A 15,282-nucleotide genomic window follows, 5' to 3' on the forward strand; every position below is an offset into this window, starting at 1 on the left:
TTAGCATGGTAAATTCTTTTCCACCCTCTCACTTTAAATCTGGAGGTGTCTTCGGGCTTAAAATGAGTTTCTTGGAGGCAACATATAGATGGGTTTTGTTTTTTTATCCATTCTGATACCCTGTGTCTTTTGACAGGGGCATTTAGCCCATTAACATTCAGGGTAACTATTGAGAGATATGAATTTAGTGCCATTGTATTGCCTGTAAGGTGACTGTTACTGTATATGGTCTCTGTTCCTTTCTGATCTACCACTTGTAGGCTCTCTCTTTGCTTAGAGGACCCCTTTCAAGATTTCCTGTAGAACTGGTTTGGTGTTTGCAAATTCTTTCAGTTTTTGTTTGTCCTGGAAGCTTTTAATCTCTCCTTCTATTTTCAATGATAGCCTAGCTGGATATAGTATTCTTGGCTGCATGTTTTTCTTGTTTAGTGCTCTGAAAATATCATGCCAGCTCTTTCTGGCCTGCCAGGTCTTTGTGGATAAGTCAGCTGCCAATCTAATATTTTTACCATTGTATGTTACAGACTTCTTTTCCCGGGCTGCTTTCAGGATTTTCTCTTTGTCACTGAGACTTGTAAATTTTACTATTAAGTGACGGGGTGTGGGCCTATTCTTATTGATTTTGAGGGGCGTTCTCTGAACCTCCTGAATTTTGATGCTCGTTCCCTTTGCCATATTGGGGAAATTCTCCCCAATAATTCTCTCCAGTATACCTTCTGCTCCCCTCTCTCTTTCTTCTTCTTCTGGAATCCCAATTATTCTAATGTTGTTTCGTCTTATGGTGTCACTTATCTCTCGAATTCTCCCCTCGTGGTCCAGTAGCTGTTTGTCCCTCTTTTGCTCAGCTTCTTTATTCTCTGTCATTTGGTCTTCTATATCACTAATTCTTTCTTCTGCCTCATTTATCCTAGCAGTGAGAGCCTCCATTTTTGATTACACCTCATTAATAGCTTTTTTGAATTCAACTTGGTTAGATTTTAGTTCTTTTATTTTTCCAGAAAGGGCTTTTATATCTCTCGAGTGGGTTTCTCTAATATCTTCCATGCCTTTTTCGAGCCTGGCTAGAACCTTGAGAATTGTCATTCTGAACTCTAGATCTGACATATTACCAATGTCTGTATTGATTAGATCCCTAGCCTTCGGTACAGCCTCTTGTTCTTTTTTTTGTGTTGAATTTTTCCGTCTTGTCATTTTGTCCAGTTAAGAGTATATGAAGGAGCAAGTAAAATACTAAAAGGGTGGCAACAACCCCAGGAAAATATGCTTTAACCAAATTAGAAGAGATCCCAAATCGTGAGGGGGTAGAAAGGGGATAAAAAGAGGTTCAAAAGGAATAAAGAAAAAAAAAAAAGAAAAAAGAAAAAAAAAAGAAAAGAAAAGAATTAAAGGAAAACAAATAAGAAAAATATAAAAAAGAAAAAATATATAAGATAAACTAGTTAAAAAACGTTAAAAAAGAAAAAGGTAAAAGTTAAAAAAAAATTTTACCAGATGGTGAGAAAAAAAACAAAAAATGAAAAAGAAAAAAATTAAATTAACTGCAAGACTAAAAAAAATCACAGGGAAAAAGCCATGAGTGTCGTGCTTTGCTTTCTCCTCCTCTGGAATTCTGCTGCTCTCCTTGGTATTGAAACTGCAGTCTTTGGTAGGTGAACTTGGTCTCGGCTGGATTTCTTATTGATCTTCTGGGGGAGGGGCTTGTTGTAGTGATTCTCAAGTGTCTTTGCCCCAGGCGGAATTGCACAGACCTTATCAGGGGCCGGGGTGAGTAATCCGCTTGGGTTTGCTTTCAGGAGCTTTTGTTCCCTGAGCGCTTTCCATAGAGTTCCGGAGGACGGGGAATACAAATGGCGGCCTCCTGGTCTCCGGCCCGGAGGAACCGAGAGCCCGGGGCCCCACTCCTCAGTGCGCCCTCAGAGAACAGCGACCAGTTATTCCCGTCTGCCTGACCTCCGGGCGCGCTCCGAGCCTACTGAGCCTGCGACCGGTTCAAGGTAACACCGAGCTGTGAGCTTACTGTCGGCTCTGTCTCTGTAGCCGGCTTTCCTGTTCCAATACCTGCAAGCTCTGCGACACTCAGACACCCCCGATCCTTCTGTGACCCTGCGGGACCTGAGGCCACGCTGACACCGCGTGGGCTTCGCCCCGGTTTAGACTCGGGAGCGATGTCCCTCAGCGGAACAGACTTTTAAAAGTCCTGATTTTGTGCTCCGTTGCTCCGCCGCTTGCCGGGAGCCGGCCCCTCCCCCCGGGGTCTATCTTCCCGTCGCTTTGGATTCACTTCTCTGCCGGTTCTACCTTTCAGAAAGTGGTTGTTTTTCTGTTTCCAGAATTGCTGTTCTTCTTCTCTTCGATCTGCCAATGGATTTTCAGGTGTTTGCAATCTTTAGATAAGCTATCTAGCTGATCTCCAGCTAGCTGAAGTAGTCTCAGCCTGCTACTTCTCTGCCATCTTGACTCTTCCCGCCTTTTTATTTTATTGATGGTTTTTTTCACTGTGAAAAATCTTTTGTATTTTGGTGTAGAATCAATAGTTTAATTTTGCTTTTGTTTCCCTTGCCAGAGGACATATCTAGAAAAATGTTTTAACAGCCCATGTCCAAGAGATTACTGCTGATATTTTCTTGTAGGAATTTTATGGTTTCAGATCTTTTATTTAAGTCTTTAATCCATTTTTTGTTTAATTTTATGTGGTATAAGAAAGTGGTCCAGTTTTATTCTTTTATATGTTGCTGCCCAGTTTTCTCAACACTATTTGTTGAGGAGACTATCTTTTCCGCATTGTGTATTCTTGCCTCCTTTGTCAAAGATGAATTAATTATATAATTTTGAGTTTATTTCTACATTTTCTATTCTGTTCCTTTTGTTCTGTTCCTATTTTTCTACCGGTACCATACTATTTTGATTACTACAACTTTGTAATATGTTTTGAAATTTGGGGTTGTGATACATCCAGTTTTGTTGTTCTTTTTCAAGACTGCTTTGGCTATTGGCATCTCTTTTTGTTCAGTACAAATTTAGGATTATTTTTTCTAGTTCTGTGAAATATGTTGTTGGTAATTTGATAAGGAATGCATTATATCTGTAGCTTGCTCTTCATAGTATGGATATTTTAACAATATTTATGCTTTTAATCCATGAACATGGAATGTCTATTTGCATCAAATTCGATTTCTTTTGTCAAGGTTTTATAGTTTTCAGAGTACAGGTCTTTTACCTTCTTGGTTAAGTTTATTCCTGAGTATTTTATTCTTTTTGATGGAATTGTAAATGGGATTTTTTTCTTAAATTTTTTTCCTGCTACTTCAATATTAATGTATAGAAATGCAACAGTTTTTGTATATTTTATATCCTATGACTTATTGAACTCATTTATTAGTTCTCATAGTTTTTTGGTAGAATTTTTAGGTTTTTCTCCATATGGCACTACTTCTTCCTTACCAGTTTGGATGCATTTTATCCATTTTCTTGTCTGATTGCTTAGGCTAGAATTTCTGGTACTATGTTGAATAAAAGTGGTGAGAGTGGACATCTTTGCCTTGTTTGTGATCTTAATGGAAAAGGTCTCAGATTTTCCTCATTGAGTATGATTTTAGCTCTAAGTTTTCATAGATAGCCTTTATTATGTTCAGGTACATTTCCTCTAAATCTACCTTTGAGAGTTTTTATCATGGGTGTTGTACTTTTTTGAATGCTTTTCCCACATCTATTGAGATGATAATATTTATTATTTCTCTTGTTTTTAAATTAAATTAAATTAAATTTTTTAAAGAGAGAGAGAGTACAAGCAGAGAGAGAGAAAGAGTACAAAGAGGCAGAGGGTGAGGGAGAAGCAGACTCCCTGCTGAGCAGAGAGCCGGATGTGGGACTTGATCTGGGACCCTGAGATCATGACCTGAGCTGAAGCAACCACTGAGCCACCCAGGTGCTCCATTCTTTGTATTGTTAATGTGGTGTATTATGTTGAGATGTTTGTGAATATTGAACCACTTTGCATCCCTAGAACAAATCCTATTTGATCATGGTGAATGATTTTTTTAAATGCATTGGGTTTGGATTGGGTTGGATTGGGTTTGGTAATACTTTGTTAAGGATTTTTGCATCTATGTTCATTGGAATTATTGGCCTGTAGTTTTATTTTTTTGTACTGTCTTTTTCTAGTTTGGCATCAGATTAATGATACTGGGTATCATAGGATGAATTTGGAAACAGGTTCCTCTTCTTTTCTTTTGGAATAGGTCCCTTTGATAACTTGTCATTTGAACCAAAACCAAATGAAATGAATCAAAAATTGCATTGATATATGGGGTAAAATGTTTCTGACCATGGTAATAACAAATGCAAAGGCGCTGAGGTGTGTGTGTGTATGGTTGTAATACAGCAAAGAGGCCAGTGTGGCTGAAACGGGTATAGGGAGGGTAAATGTTATTGACGAGACAGGGGATAAGGAAGGTGGCTAGAGAAGAAGTGTAATCATGTAGGCCAGGGTAAGGCTTTGGATTTTATTTTGATTATTTAAATGAGTTTTGAGGCTTCTGTATTTAGAAATATGTGGGGATCAATGTGATTTATAAGAAAAGTTTATAGCAATAAGAAAAAATATTGATGAGAGTGGGTTCAAGAGAGAATAAGATGAGGGGTGCCTGGGTGGCTCAGTCAGTTAAGTGTCTTACTCTTGTCTTTGGCTCAGGTCATGAGCCCTCATCAAGCCCCATGCTAGGAGGAGATCTTGAGATTCTGTCTCTCTTCCCCTGTCCTCTACATGATCCCTCACTCTCTCTGTCTCTTGTTCACATAAATAAATCAATCTTTTTTTTTAAAAAAGAGAGAAAATGGGATGAAATTGAATAGAGAAAATGAATATAGACAATGCTTTGGAGAAATTTTGCCATGGATCTGTATATTCTACATATAATTAGAAAAGGTAGCAAGAGAGCTCACATAGGGATCTAAGTCCAGCTTCAAATCACCTCTGTTTCAATATCTATTATTACATTAGAGGCTCTGGAATTGCTGCCTATAAGAATCAAATTTAAATTCCCTATGGAGGAAGATAATATCATATTATGCCTTACATTATTTCCCACAATGTCATATAACATGTCTGATACTTGACCAAAACACCCAGACCCATGAGGAGACACAGTAATGTGGGTAAAGGCAAAGAACAATAATACACAATTGGAAAAGATTCAGAAAGGATTCATACTACAGTGTTATTATAGTTAGACATTTTTAAAAATGCCAAATTCTTTTATTGGAATAAAAAGTTTGAGAAATCTTGCAGAGGACAACAAATAGTAAAGATAGAGGAAAAAAAGAAATTCTAGAACTGCAAAATTCATTACTTGAAATTCAGAATTTTTTTTTTAAAGATTTTATTTATTTATTTGACAGAGAGAAATTACAAGTACACTAAGAGGCAGGCAGAGAGAGAGAGAGAGAAGGAAGCAGGCTCCCTGCTGAGCAGAGAGCCCATGCGGGACTCGATCCCAGGACCCTGAGATCATGACCCGAGCTGAAGGCAGCGGCTTAACCCACTGAGCCACCCAGGCGCCCCTGAAATTCAGAATTTAATTGACCATTTTAATGACAGTAGAGTTAGTGAACTAAATGTTAGGTCAAAAGAAAATTATCAGTCTGAATCATGGAAGAAAAAGGGATAAAATGTAGAGAAAAAAGCAAGAGATATAGGAAATATTGTGAACCCTAGAAAGAGTTGAGAAAGTTTAAGCAATATTTGGAAAATTGGTGGTTGGGAACTTTTCAAATATGATGAAGAACATCAAATTACAAACTTGTATAGGTCTACAAACCCTGGTTAAAAAAGAAAAAGAAAACTACATCTAAAGATATCACAGTTATATTACAAAAGAAAGATAAACACAGAAAGAAGGAAATAAAAAATACTAAAATTGACAGAGGAAAATGGAACTGACAGCTATCGTCTCAAAAGAATAATAGAAGGCCATTGACAATTGAATGATATCTTCAAACTACTGAGAGAAAATAATTACCAAGCTTGAATGCTATACTCAGTTAAAATAACCTTCAAAATGATGGTGAAATAAATATATTTTGGGTCAAACAAAAATGGAGAAGCCATAAACAGCAGATAGTCCTCCAAGGTGCTGTGAAGAAGGACATATGTCAGTAAACCTAAGCTCAAAACTACCACGAACAAAATCAAATGTCTTTTAAAATTTTAAATATATATGGAATTAAAATAAGTTACAATAAGTAGAAAGAAAGGGTAAATAATTAAAGAGTCCTAAGGCTCATACATTAGGAAGACTTACAAATATTAATTTATATTAGACTCAAATAAGTCAAGGATGCATTTTACATCACCTTAAAGATAACAGATAAAGGATGAGTATAACTCCTGTGGTAATGGGGCAGAGATAATAACAATCACAAGAAAAATAAGAAAAAGAAAATAAGAAAAAGAAAAAATTTAGATGGACCAAATACAAAACAAATAGGAAGAGAGTATGTTAAAAAATGTAATGTAATTACATTAAATGTAAATTTAAAAAACAAATACTATCAGGATAATAAAACCAAGTCCGACAATATGCTAGTTAGAAATATTTTAATATCTGCATATAAAAAGTTTTGAAAGTAAAATGATAGAAAAGATATATCATGAAAATATTACCCAAGGAAAGGTTTTTAAATCTATTTTAGTAACTTAATAATAGATTAAATGTGTTTGAAGACAAAAATACCTTACTAACAAAACTATAGGACTCTGCATTAATGCTTAAAGGTTCAGTTCTAAATTTGAATGTACTTCATAACATAACCTCAAGATACATAAAACAAAGAAATACTGAAATCAATGTAGGGCATTTTATTAAGCCTCTCTCATTATTTAATAGACTAAACAGACCAAAAATGAATAATGATATAGAATATTTAAGTGAAATAATCAACAAAATTGGTAGCATAGAACATTGATTCCAACAACTATAGTATGCATGGAAAGCCTACCAAAATTGATTGTATGCTGAGTCATAAAGTTGCAACAAAGGATTGAAAACATACAGAACATATATTCTCTGATCACAGCAGAATTAAGCTAGAAACCAATCATATAAAGGTAAAGAGAAAATATATGTCTAAAAATTAAAAACAATAATTTATGTCTAAATAATTCATGAATCAATGTTAATTAGAAAATACCTTGAACTCAGTGATAAAAATCAAACTTCAAAACTTTGGATGAAACTAAAGCAGTGCTTAAGAGTAAACGTGTTAGAAAGGAAGCAAGACTAAAAAATCAATGATCTTAACTACATCAAAAACATTAGAGAAACACTAGAGGATAAAGATAGCCGCCTGAATCCGAATCTTATATATCCTCTTCCCAAATCGTAAGAACAACAAGTGCAAATAAAACCTCACACAAGCCACCCTTTGAACATTATCAGGAGGCAGAGACTAGCATGACCTCTAATTTCCCATAAGCAGAGAAATAAACACCGAATTCCATGAGAGTTGGCATTATTGTTACAAACCCTTGGGTATATTGAGTGGAGAAAGGATGCTTAGGGCACTTCAAGTAAGAGGAGAGGACAGAGGACATGGAAGAAACAAAGACAAACACAGACCAGTATGAGAAAGCTCAACACTAAGAGTCAGATCCACAACAGAGATCTGGGACTTGGTAATTCATATCCCCAGCTACAGGGAATGGGCTGGAAGTGAGCAGAGGTGGCAGCACCAGAGAAACATTGCTTCTGGGTATAATTAGATACATAGGAAAGGTGTGGTGGCAGGGAGACTTACGTATGGGAATTAAGGGAGTATTTTCCACACGAGTCCTTCTTGAGGAATCTAATGAATGTGTTTCCTCCAACCTGGAGATAACCAGGGAGTCTTCAGTAAGATGACAGATGGTGAGCATTGATTATATTTCAATGTAGAGCTGAGACTGAAAGGCTGGAGCCAGGGTTGCAAAAATAGTGTGTAAACATTGTATGTTCTGACAAAGTAAAAAAATGCACTTAAATAACTGATAGGCAAAGCTGAGAGAAAAGAGAAAGTAGACCACCATTGACTGGTTATGAGGAGGTAGGAGTCAAAGGATAGCATTTAAATTGGAAGCCCAGACAGTAAAAATTTAAATTAAACAACAACAACAACAACAGGATTCAGAGCACAATAAAGGTACATGTAGAAAGGTAGCCAATAGGATAATAACATAAACGTTCTTAATACAAGAAAAAAAAGGTTTTTATTTTTAAGAGAGAGAATGTACGCATGTGTGCATGCTAGTGGGGGAGGGACAACGGGAGAGAGGGAATCGAGCAGGCTCTTTGCTCAGCACAGAGTCTGATGGGGCTCAGTCCCATAACCCTGAGCCAAAATCAAGAGTCAGGTACTTAACAGACTAAGCCACCCAGGTGTCCCAGGAAAAAAAAAAATTAAAGATTTTATTTAGGGCGCCTGGGTGGCTCAGTGGATTAAGCCTTTGCCTTTGGCTGGGGTCATGATCCCAGAATTCTGGGATCGAGCCCCTCATTGGGCTCTCTGCTCAGCGGGGAGCCTGCTTCCCTCTTTCTGCCTGCCTCTCTGCCTGCTGTGATCTCTCTCTCTGTCAAATAAATAAATAAAATATATTTTTTTAAGATTTTATCTTTTTTAAAAGATGTTTTAAAGATTTTATCTTTTTTTAAAGGTTTTATCTTTTTTGAAAAGATTTTATTTTTTTTAAAGATTTTATTTATTTATTTAACAAAGAGAGATCACAAGCAGGCAGAGAGGCAGGCAGAGAGAGGGAAACAGGCTCCCCACTGAGCAGAGAGCGTAATGTGGGGCTTGATCCCAGAATCCTGGGATCACAACCCCAGCAGAAGGCAAAGGCTTAATCCACTGAGCCTCCCAGGCGCCCCCAAATTTTTAATTAATAAAGAAGGCACACCAAATAGAGAAGCATGGCATGACATAATACACATAGCACAAATCAAGTAAGATGGCATAATCAAGTTGAGACCAAGTATATCAGTTACATCAATAAAGGTGATCAAGCTTGACTTGCCTATTAAAGGAAAAGATTTTTAAATTGGCTTACCAGTGCCAGGCTATCCACAAGAGATTCAGCTAAAACACAGTGATTTAAATCCCTAAAAATAAAAGGATGGTGAAAGATACAGAAGAGAGCTGGAAACAATAAGAAAACACATGTTCTGATCCTTATATCAGATAGTAGAATTTAGGCAAATAAATGTTAAATGGCACTTAGGATACATTCTAATATTAAGAGCTGCAATTTATTATGAAGTTATCTTATAGATACCTATGCACCAAAAACCATAGCAAGCCTTATAGAAGGAGAATAATAACAAAATTCCCAACTCAAAAAGCTACAAAAAGAAAAACAAAGGACATTTCAAGGAAGCACAAAGAGGCAAATACAAAGATAATAGATGTTAATGAGGAAGAGAAATGAAATGAAAAAGCAGATCTAATCAGGGAGTCAAAATGCTGGGTCCTTAGAAAAACCAACAAAATTAATTATTAGTATATTTAATCAGGAGGAGACGGGGGAAATACATGAAATAATAAGTAGCAAGCAGAAATGCTGATAGATATAGAGGAATTTTTTTTAAAAATCACAAGATGCTACTCTACACATCTCTATACAAATAAAGCTGAAAACTTGGATAAAGTGGATTTTTTTTTTTTTTTTTTAGGAAGAGATAGATTACCAAAATTGATCTCAGTAAAAATAGAGAGCTTAAATGGAATCACTTGTATAGAAGAAATAGAAGAGTTAGCAATGAACTACCACAATAAAGCAAGAGGACCAGATGGTTTTACATTATCATATTGTATATGTAAAATGAATCCAATGTTTTATGTCAATTATATCACAATAAAACCGGGAAAGAAAAGAAAAGAAGTGCATTTGCACATAGTGTGGATAAGTTCATTTGGTAAGATTTTGTTTCAGTTTTACATAGTTAAATGTGAACTGGGTCACAATATAAAGTGTATTTCTTTCTGTGAGATTTAGTAAAAGTTAGAAAGCACTACATGAGTAGGTAAAAAGAATATATTGGACTGATACTCTGTGGTAAGAATAGATCTCAGAAATGTAATGTTGAGTGAAAAATCCAAGTTGCAGAATGTACAATGTGGTACTCTTTTTGAAAAACAAAATGGTGTCGTGTCATATTTTCCACAGTGTCATATTCTTGGTAAAACCATGTTTTTGTACAAAATATGCCTGAAAGGGAGGTGAACCATGGGAGACTATGGACTCTGAAAAACAATCTGAGGGTTTTGAAGGGGCGGTGGGTGGGAGGTTGGGGGAAACAGGTGGTGGGTATTAGAGAGGGCACGGATTACAAGGAGCACTGGGTGTGGTACAAAAACAATGAATACTGTTACGCTGAAAAGAAATTAAAAAAAAAAAAATGCCTGAAAGAGTTGCACCAAGCTTCTATAGGAGGTGCTTTCTGGGGGTTGGGGTGGTATTTAAAGAGGCCTGAGCTTCCTGTGGCCTGCTTTAGTTTGTGAATAAAAAAGTAAGTGTGAATGTTTAACTTGTCTATTTAAGTGATTAAAAAAAATGATTACACCTTACGGAAAGAACTTCCAGGGAACCCCTGAAAGCTCAGGTGGTTTTTCCGTGGTGGTTTTTGTGTTTTTGTAATTCGTCTTCTGTTGTTGATCAGTTTACATTTTGAGTATCTTAGAAATGTGTAATATGCTCTTGTTAACTTTGTTTTTCAGTTATTAGCTTAACATTGCACATAAAATCCCTTAAAACATTGTGGGGGAAGTGGAGGTTACCTGTTAAAGTATTTTGAGGTCATGTTTTCTATAGCATTTTCCTCAGCCAATCACCTAGGACATTCTATACTGGGACAATTAGGCTGAGAAAGCTTTAAGATCTTGAAGTGTTTCTTACTACATAGAGTCACCATATGCCACATTTCCAGGGGAATCTTCTTTGTGCCCGAAAGCTCTCCTTTTCATGTGTCCACTCTTTCCACTTTAATATTCTGTCAGATAAAACATACGGTGAGTTGCGGCTCCAATTATAGATTTATTCTAGATGAGGGCTTAAATATTCTATACTGATGTTAAATGTTAAATGGATTAGTTAATCCAGTTGTAGGAAACAATTGAATTGAAACATTTCATTTGTTAGGTTAAACAACTAATTAGCATACCCAAAATACTTATAAATCTTATAATTTATATGTATGTATGTGTGTATGTATGTATTTACTTATTTATTTATTTGATTTTACTGTCTACCCCAACATGGGACTTGAATTTATGACCGCAAGATGAAGAGTCATACGCTCTTCTGACTGAGCCAGCCAGACACTCCGTAATTTGTTCTATTTAAGTCTTCTGAACAGAGTCTATATAACCTTTTCTATTAGCCTTCTTAGTGTTTGGGTTAAAATTAGATCTGAGGAATTTTTGCAGATATGAATCCTCTGTTATTAAAAACAAAACAACATAAGCAGTTAGAATATGAAACTATTCTTTTACTGCGTGGGGGTGATGAAGTAATTATAAAATCTAAAATAAGGGAGAGACCTATAACACATTAGATATTGGGGGGGCATAAAGTTTTTTTAATATTTAAAATATGTTTTGGAAAAGACCATGTTATTTTTGCCCATTTGTTTATTGTTTTTAAAAATGTTGTTTTTACAATTTTATAATAATTTTAATCCTTAGTTTGGAAAACGGCAAAATTTGATAATTGTAAATTTTGTATTATACTGTGATTCCTGTGTTCATTGGTTAAATCCTGTTGATTATGTTGTCTCACAACCAGAATTTAAAATACGCACATTTGTTTCTCAGGTTTTACGATAATTACTATTGTTCTCTCATATCTTTGTAAACTTTGAATTTATCTTCAATAATCTCTTAAGAGTAAGCATAATATAAGCACTTTATTCCAGGTCTCCAGAGAAAAAGTTTTCTAGCATGTGAATTTTAAGTATATGAAGCATACAATTTTAATAAAAAAAATTTACTTTTTTTGAGGAGAGGTTATCATTGTTATTTTATTTTATTATTATTTTTTCTTCCAAGATTTTATTTAAATTCAAGTTTGTTACCATGTAGTATTAATTTCAGGTGTAGAATTTAGTGATTCATCAATTACCTATAACACCAAGTGCTCATCACAGTCTCCCTCCTTAATGCCCATCACTTACTTAGCCCACCCCCTGCTATCTTCTCTCCAGCAGTCCTCAGTTTGTGAACCCTCTATAGTGAAGAGTCTCATGGTTTGCCTCCCTCTTTGTTCTTATTTTATTTTTCCTTTCCTTCTCCTATGCTCATCTGTTTTGTTTTTGTTTTTGTTTTTGTTTTTTTTTAAGATTTTATTTATTTATTTGACAGAGAGAGATCACAAGTAGGCAGAGAGGCAGGCAGAGAGAGAGAGGAGGAAGCAGGCTCCCCGCTGAGCAGAGAGCCCGATGCAGGACTCGATCCCAGGACCCTGAGATCATGACCTGAGCCGAAGGCAGCGGCTTAACCCACTGAGCCACCCAGGTGCCCTTCATCTGTTTTGTTTTTTACATTCCACATACCAGTGAAATTGTATGGTATTTTTTTCTTTTTAAGACATTAATGGAAGTATTTTTCAGATGTGATTATCTTTATCCTTTAAATAAAATGTCTAGAACCTAATACAATGATGATACTTATATATCACCCATGACAACTGGTAGTATCCTCAAACCAATATTTTAAAATTAGCATTATCGTTATTGTTGTTATGACAGTTGTTTGATGCATGGAGTTTTGAGGCACAAATAATTGTAATGGCTTTGTGGCATAAATAATTTTAATGGTTTCATTGTCTTGGAGTACTTTTAATATCTTTAATAAAAATTTTAATAAAAAGATTTAAAATTGGGGTAAAAAACATAAATTTATCATCTTCACTATTTTTAAGTGTACGGTTCAGTAGTGTTAAGTATATTCAGCAGTACACCTCCAGAACTTTTGGAGTTTTTAAATGGCCTCATTAGGAAATCAAAACCAGTATCAAAATAGAGGTATATAGGGTGGACCTGTTATTGTCAGTTTATACGTCATCAGAAATCTAGATTTTTTTTTTCAATAGACTCTGCAGGAGCTGTTTCTTACACAAAGGCAATTCTGGTATTTTTTTATTTGTCCCTCTTTATCATGAAATTAAGGCATGGGTTTTAAATCGAGCTTCTTATTCAAGATATGATTTTGGTTAACTCTGTTAAGAGGTTTACAGTCATAGTTATAAATAAGTCCAGTTCCTACTGCACCACAGATGCATGAAGTACATATGATTAAATGACACGTCTGGTGGCCTGTCCTGGGAAACTCATCAGCTCATGCCAATAGCAATGACAGGAGACACAAACTGAGCACAAAAATAATAATAGTATTGTCAGCCTTCACAAATCAGGGTAAATGACTTCAGCGTTTTGACTTCAGACTTCTTCAACATGAACCAATAAAATAATTTAAAAATGATTTCAGAAAATGAATACATTAGGAGAGAAGAATAAATCTTCAACACCAAATATTCAAGACTCCAGAGGCAGTTTGAACTGATTAACATATTAAAGCTAAACTCAAGCTAAGCCATCAGGGATGTTGGTTGCCTAGGTTATACTGGCTCTCACAGATGTAGGTCTGAAGATGAATGTATAAACTCCCCCATGGGCGCACTTTAGCTTTGGTGTCTTTCTGTGGGTCTTGTCTGAATTTTCCATTTTCCTTTTTGCTAAATCACATTTCTCCCTGTCATTACCATGGTCACATTCTTAGTCTGAACTGTCTACCAAAAACAATGCAGTCAGATGGCCTGGTCAACTGGAAAAAATTACTGGACTTTCTCAGATCAGTCTACTTTTCTATGAAAATGGAGAAATAATACTTGCTTCATAGGTTTGTTGTTAGGATTAAATTGAGTAATCATTACACTGTACTCTGCTCTACCTAAGAAAATGCCACATTTTCACAACTTTGGCATCTTTTTTTTAAAATTAATTTATTTTTTATTTACTTGACAGAGATCACAAGTAGGCAGAGAGGCAGGCAGAGAGAGAGGAGGAAGCAGGCTCCTGCTGAGCAGAGAACCCGATGTGGGGCTGGATCCCAGGACCTTGAGACCATGACCTCAGCTGAAGGCAGACGCCTAACCCACTGAGCCACCCAGGTGTCCCAACTTTGGGATTTTTTATGCCTGGGAGATGGCTGTTGGTAGACAGAGCTATGTTATATGTTAACTAAATTGAATTTGAATGAAAAATTTTAAAAATCGCTGATAGGTTTTCTGATTTTGTTTGAGGGGTAGCAAATTGCTCTTGCATTTAGAAAAAAACTCTTCATTTACATTTTGGTTGTACAAATGGAAAAGCCAAAATCCTATTCTGGAATGGAGACCTTTGGCATTGTGGAAGAAGCTAAACTGCTCTACATAGTAATATAGTATAAGATTTAGTACTTTTTGTCACATTGCTCTTTTCTATTCTATATTTTAACTGGTATATTGTATTTATTGTGGCTGTAGGAGAAATAATCACACCCCGGAGCTTTGACCCAAGAAAATCCCACACACTTCTGAGAGGCTTCAGTCTGTGAAGAAAGCATTGAAAGACACGCCCACTGTGAGTTGATGGGTTTAGTTCCTAAATCCTGGGAGATGAGGAGATGGGAACCTACCATGGAACTCTTGGTAATGGGGTAGCCCAAGACACAGAGGTATAGTCATATTTGGTCCCAGTATAATGCATATGTTAAGTTTTACTTTCTACTCTCTTATTCACAAGCTTTTGGGCTGTTAACATTGTACTAAATGCCAAAGGTTCTAACTAGCTGTGCTTTGGGTAAGGGCTTGTGTCTACGTTTCTATATTGTGAACTGGAAAGAGGCTGAGAGATCACTTCCTCAGGGATATGGCTGCTGAGGTGAAAGTGATAATTACTACATATATATAGAATATACATTCTTTAGGGATTTCCAGAGAATCCCTTCTAGAATTCTTGAAGTCAAACAGGATGCACATTTGAATTATTGTTATTTGGGTTTTAAGACAAGTGGAATGTCAGGGTAAACAGATATGCTTTATAGTAATTTGTACTTTATAAAGATTTGAAAGATGGAAGAAATGCTGTACAGCGAGAAAGAATGGATTAAGAATGGTGAACTAACACTTACTGGTGATATTTTTGGAACATTCCATGCCTAGTGTGCCCCTTCCCCCCATTAAAATTTTACCACATAGGCCACTGATACTTACAAATT

At 35.9% G+C, this 15,282-nt stretch overlaps 1 long non-coding RNA gene across 1 annotated transcript in view; it reads left to right on the forward strand.

The window, feature by feature from the left end:
- The window catches only part of LOC116572342, a 306,140-nt gene extending 291,501 nt beyond the window's left edge, over window positions 1-14,639 (forward strand). The window contains exon 3 of the long non-coding RNA XR_004278242.1: window positions 14,549-14,639. This is a non-coding gene — a long non-coding RNA (uncharacterized LOC116572342). The remainder of the gene's footprint in view (window positions 1-14,548) is intronic.
- Window positions 14,640-15,282: the final 643 nt, after the last annotated feature.

The sequence above is a fragment of the Mustela erminea genome, chromosome 13 (assembly GCF_009829155.1).
Source record: "Mustela erminea isolate mMusErm1 chromosome 13, mMusErm1.Pri, whole genome shotgun sequence".
NCBI classification, from domain to species: Eukaryota; Metazoa; Chordata; class Mammalia; order Carnivora; family Mustelidae; genus Mustela; species Mustela erminea.